Genomic DNA, 6,904 nt, shown 5'->3' on the forward strand with positions numbered 1-6,904 from the left:
AATCCCGACACGTTTTCTCTCAAAACAACTTGTCAAGCGAAATTAGACAACTTAAGTGACTTAAGAGCGAAATCCCAGATACTCTAAGAGCGAAATCAGAATTTGTGCACTAAAAGCAAAATCACTAATGTACACAAAAGCGAAATAAGAGTTTTGATGTCCCTTTGAGCGAAATCAGGTGTCTGGATTGTCCTATGAGCGAAATTAGACTGATCTAAGAGCGAAATCACTTGTATTGTTCATAAAAGCGAAATCCCTATATGCACTTGGAGCGAAATTACTGCTTGATGTGACATTGGAGCGAAACCTGATGTACTCAAAAGCGAAACCTCTCAACTTTGGATGACACAAGAGCGAAATCTGAGTGACAGATAAGCGAAATCACTATGTTCAAATGAGCGAAATTACACAATGTCCATATGAGCGAAATCCAGTCCGAAGGTAATTTGGTCCATTTTTAGTTCAAATTTCAGTGTCAAACTTTCCAGGGTTTGTCTATGTCCAATTGTCTACAGTCTGAGAAATTTTGAGCGAATTTCGACTGGTAAATCTCTCTAAAATGATGAAAGAAGGTGTAGAAGCTAGAAATCTCAATGAAAATAGCTGAATACTACAGAACTCCTCCTCTTGAGCTCTGATACCACTTGTAGGATCGTGATCTGACCCAAACGAATCGTTCAGAGGCGTTCTTCTCTGTTTCAGGTGCAGAATAACAAGAAACGGAAGTAGAAACAGCTGATTCTTCACTTTAACTACTGTTTATATTGATTATAACACGAATACAAGTAGTTATTCACACCGGCAACACCTTGGTATGGAATTGTATAAAGTTACAAATGATTTTGCTCATAGCCCTATTTATAGACCTGAGATTTCGCTCCAAGGGACATGTGTCCATATGAGCGAAACCTCATATGTACACATAAGCGAACCTAACTAGTCCACATGAGCGAAATCCCTTGACTAAGACCATATAAGCAAAACCTCTATGACCCTATGAGCGAAACCTTATCTAACTTATATATACTATCCTGTTTTCTCATAAATCTTGCCCTAATCTATACAATACAATGTAAGACTCGATACAAGACGAAGTCGACAGGTGTAGTGCACCAACAATCACGGATCTGAACAATCTTATCCGTCATCTCAAGGACTATCTCAGGTCCTGATAGCTGGGTTTCTCCAACTTCCGCCTAACAAACCGACGCTCTGCATTTCCTTCCATATAAGGCCTCGAAAGGCGCAACTTGGATGCTCGAATGATAACTGTTGTTGTATGAAAAGCCAATCAGGGGAAGATGGTCACCCCAACTTCCACCCAAGTCAATAACACAAGCCCGGAGCATGCCTTCCAGGGTTTGAATCGTACGCTCACTTTGTCCATCCGTCTGAGGATGATAAGCAGTACTGAAATTCAAATGAGTGCCTAGAGATTGTTGGAAGCTTTTCCAAAAATGAGAGGTGTGTATCTCTATCAGATATAATGGATACTAGCACTCCGTGGAGAGATACAATCTCGTCCACGTACAACTGGGCTAGTTTATTGGAGCTATGCGTCTCTTTGATGGGTATGAAATGAGCTGACTTTGTCAGTCTGTCAACTATAACCCTAATCATATCATTCCCATGTTTCATCCTTGGTAACTTGGTAATGAAATCCATAGTTACCATTTCCCATTTCCTAGTGGGAAGTTGTAATGACCTTCAAAAATGTCCCTAAACAACCCATAAATGTAAACACGAACCCCTGAAACCCTACCGTGCATGAAAAACCAAGAAAACAAGAAAATTGGGTTTCAAGCGGGCCGCGTAAGGAATAGCTTAGCCTTACGCGGGCCGCGTCAACTTAGGTTTGACCGGATAAGTATTCCTGGACCACGTGTTGACTACCTGGTGACCCTACTTGTGACCAACCAGACCTATGCCTAGACTGGGCGGCCACGCAGGCCGCGTAAAGTTTAGCCTATGGCTTACGCGGGCCGCGGGAACCCCATTTTTCAGCTATAAATTGCTAGGTGATGAGCAGTTCATCTGTGCTCAAAATTTTGATCGCAAACGAAGTTCTCCTGCTTAAAAATCATAATTTTCATATAGCGAGGTGCTGCCACAATACCGGGTATTAACTCGATCGCTGCTATGATTAAATATCCGATCGATTGAAACTATCCAATGGATGTTTAAGTGCTGCCCGCATTAGGGTTATAGTTTGTCATTCGTCGTTAATTCGATGGATGTTTAGTATGGCACTTTGTCATTCGTTGTGAGGGTTGTATCTCGTGAGTTATCGTAAATGCTGTATTAGTTACTAACCTGGTTCGTGTGCATTGTTGTTTAAATTAGGTTATTTGGCTTATCAGTAGGCTAAACCCTACCCGTATAAACTTGCAATGTGAGTCATTCTCTTTTTACCAAAATTGCTTTCAAAATCATGTTTGTTTTTAAAGTTATAATTACAGGGATTAAGTTTATGTAATCTTCAATTACTGCCGGTATGTGGGGTTTTGTATACATAACTTGTTTCCCGTCACCATTGGACAACGAGTTAGCCAATGGGTGATCTGACCATAGTCACAGATACAGTCGAGTGACAAATACCGATTTGGGGTAATTGGTTGATAGAAGCATTGTAATCTCCCTTAATACTGTGGTTTTCAAAGCGGATTCAAGAATTCTGTTCTTATTGTGGTTGTCACCTAAGGATAAGTGACAGTATTGTTTTAAAACTAAACACAAGATAACTTGTGTTAGGGTCCTAGGAAGGTTATAGTCTAGGTCAAAGCATAACTAATAACCTAATTCCCTATAACCATTGGCTCTGATACCAACTTTTCTGTCACACCCCGACCACGTAAAACAACGAAACGTGGCGGAAACGTCGGGGAGTGTTGTAACAGAATCATTGTTTCACAACCATGGAATAAATAATTTTGTTTTATTGAATAAATGAACTCATTGTTTAATACAATCAAATAAGTACAACTATTATCTTTCAAGTTTTAAAGTCGTTAAGGCACGAGTCCATCCTATGTGTAGCATATATCATCAATCATCACAAAGCAGCACCTGAAACATGTGTAAAAATAGGTATGTCAGCATAAAAATGCCTGTGAGATACATAGGTTTTATTTTATTTAGGATTCATGACTTATGAGTTTAAAGAAAAATGTTTAAGAAAGGTAGTCATGATCCTTGTAAAAGGTTTTCTTTTATAAATCATACCAAAATTTATAAGAAATCAGATGATACAAAATAATAATACATAGGTAATTAAATAATTAAGTAAAATGAGTTTGTATAAAATGTAATGTTTGAAAAACAATATTTTGATAAAAAGATTTATAGTATATATAAAAATATACTTCGGTTTTAAGAAACTTGAATAAGTAATATTTTAAAATATATTTTAGTTCCAAAACCATTAACCCAGGTGTACTAAATAACGCCACGGTATGTAATGTGATGAAAACACTTATATATAAGAAGTACTAGCGGCGTATCTACCAAGTTTTCATCATATTACACCTGTCCTGTTATCTAAACACTAACCAAAACCCAATTGTAAAACAAATAGTATATTAAATATACTTTAGTTGTTAAAAATAATAATTCTCAGTAATATATTAAAAGTATACTTTGGATTTATAAATAACATATTAAACTATGTTTTGGTTTGAAAATAACATATTAAAATTATGCTTTGGATTATGAGAATAACATATCAAACTATGTTTTAATGATTAACAAAATATATGTTGGTTTTTGTACAATATCCCATATGAGAGCATATCAAACAATACTTTTGGAAGTATAACTTAATATACAAAAATAATGTGATTTAAGAATTCATTCAGACCTAGTGCATCAAAATACACCTTTGAGGCTATAGAAATACCACAAAGGCAATCCCTCTTTGGATGGAACAACAAATTGGTTTCAGACATTCCATGACAACAGGAATGGGGTGTCAAATCCTATAGCGCTATATCATACTACCAACCGGTCTGGTGAACAAAAATAAGTACTATTCCAACAATTAATTTTATAATCTTTGAAAAATCAGTGTTTAAAACACAAATAATCATTCAGTTTGTCAAATGATAAGTATTACCATGTATAATCAATTATACTTTGAAATCATGAAAATAACATATAGGTACACATGCTTCACCCCAAAACAGTTGAAAACAGTAAAAGAGGGGACTATGTACTCACTTGAGAGTGCTTAGGAGTCTTGAACAACTACCAAGCAAAGCTAGAGGAGCACGGAATCAAAAGGCACCTACTATAGATAACTACATAAATTAACCGGACCTAAATAGGGAGATCGGATAGTATGAGGTCTCGTGAACCAAATGAGCGTGGGAACTCATATGATATGGTCTATCAAGGCCTACATACTAAAATGAAACCTATCATAAAAGCTTTCGAGCCATTATGATCCATTAAGATAGCTTACGCTACTTTAACGCGTCGCGCGCGCAATGCGCGTTTGAGACGTCTAACTAGCCCTATGACAAGTAATATATGCCAAAACATGTTTAAATATGCTACATAATTAGTTATGTGACAAAAATTTAGGTTATCTATGCTTAATTACCAATTATGTATAACCTCGGAAGGTTATTCCCTATGCAACTATAGTCACTAAACATGTTTGGTCGGATCCTAATGATCGACCAAACGGGTCGTGTTCGAAAGTCTAAGCGTGTGTTTAGTCCGCTTGACTTACGACTCTACACAAGCACTAAACTAAAAGTGACGAGCTAAACATGTCGAAACATGTTTAACAAAGTTAGAAAACAGGTTTGGTATCAAAACAAACGGTTTTGATACCTATAAGTAGCTTGGTTACAAAATACGCGAGAATACGTATTTTGACCAAAGCTACGACTCGTCACTGAGCCTAGATAACGTGGTAATCACTAGGTATAGTCACTCGGGACTATAACCATCGTGATTACGCTCAAGTTATGAAGTTCAAACGAACTTCGCGTTGACCATAAACTGGTCTAAGCAGAAAGTCAAACGCAGTTTGACTTTAACGATAAAAATGAATGAAAAGAACGAAAGAATACTCATAAAAGGTCCCCGCAAGCTTTGATTTCCCAAGTATTCTCAGGTATGAAGTGGTTTAGCACCCCAACTTAGAGAAATCTCAGAAATCATGTGGGTTTTGCAAGGAAGAGGTGGGGGGTATTTACAGGAAATCTAGAACCGTTAGGATCCTTTATCGGGAAACGAGCTTCGATCTAGATCCTCCACTTGGGCCCATTGTTTTCTAATACCATTAGAGCCCCTAGAATGAGCCCATAGCTTCCAAAATACCATTTACAAGAGAGTAAAACAGGTCAAACAGCTGGAAACAGGCTGTTAACAACTTTCTGCAGAACTGGGCCTCTCACGCGGGCCGCGTAAGAGTTAAGGTAGTCTTACGCGGGCCGCCTGGCCAACTATTACAGAATTGTAGTTTTGGTCCCTGAACTTTAGAAACATGTGTTTTGATGCATTTTTGGCACGTTTAAGCCCCGTTAACCTCATTTCAAGGCTATACAATGATGTTAAAGTATAGGGGACATGAAACATGCTCAAAAATATCTTGGATGTCGGTTCATTTGGTCGTACGATTGCGTTAATCGCTTAATTACGACGGAAGTCGTAATGAACGCAAAAACGATCCAAATTAAGCGACGAATGAAATTTTATCATGCCAAACACTAAAATAAAATATTTTAATGCTTACATAAATTTTTGGATGTCCGGATGTATTCAGAACGTAAGATATGAGCGAAAATGCAAACTTGTGCACTTTGACGCTTTTAGTCCCTTAATGACCAAAAGTTTATTTTTGCGCACCAAACACCTCAAAGCCTTTTTCTAAGCTATGTAAGGGATATTTAGGGCCTATTTAACTTATGATCAAGTTCCGGAAGGTTCGTTACTATACGAATCGGTATAGTTTTGCAGTTTGACACAATTAGTCCCTGCGATCGAACAAACTTGATTTCAACATACCAAATCCTCCAAAACTTGTTTCTAAGTTATGTAAAGGTTATTTAAGGTAAGTTAAGCCTATTTTACTATTCCGGAGTGTTTTTTGCATTAAACTGGTTATATCTGCGCATCAGAGCGCGTATAACCCTCCAGAAAGGGATTTAAAGCTTGAAATCGAATAAGAGTTGATATGTGCAAACGATACACATATTTTTACAAATCCCAAGTATGAAATACATTATTTCATTGATTTGGTATTTGTTTGATGATTTAAGTGACACAGGTGTCACAGTCTCCCCTACTTTAGGAAATTTCGTCCCGAAATTTAATTTTAGGGGAAATTTGTGAAGACAACTGTGATGGTTTCGCTTTTGAACGAATCCCTCGAACCCTAAGTAAAACTCTGGGCCATGTTAGGATTCTTAGCGAGATTGCCAATTCTCAAAGTGAAGTCCTTGTAGTAACAAAACATGGAGTTTCAAACTATGGACAGAAGAACGTTTCTCATGAAGACTTATCATAGGAAACTTGTGTGTGCTTGAAATCAGAATTGGGGAGTGTAAGATAAAATGACATCGGTCAAGGTCCAAGACTTCTCCCATATCATTACTCTTGTCACTATAGGTCTTAACACATGACAAAACTTGATGTGGTTTATGTGTACTGAATTCCATAATTATGTATGCATCCATAATTACGTAATTCCTTGCACATTCCGCACAGTTCATTTCATAATGTGTAGGGGAAAAATCAATTGAATAAACAAGAAGCGACTTGACTAGACCACCAAAGGATCTTTTTTTAGCTAGATCAACGAACGATCTTTTTAATTAGATCAACACATGATCTTCTTAACTAAACCGTCGTACGATCTCCTTAAATAGACCATTTAAGGGATCTTTTCAATTAT

This window comes from Helianthus annuus, chromosome 7 (genome assembly GCF_002127325.2).
Source record: "Helianthus annuus cultivar XRQ/B chromosome 7, HanXRQr2.0-SUNRISE, whole genome shotgun sequence".
NCBI lineage: Eukaryota > Viridiplantae > Streptophyta > Magnoliopsida > Asterales > Asteraceae > Helianthus > Helianthus annuus.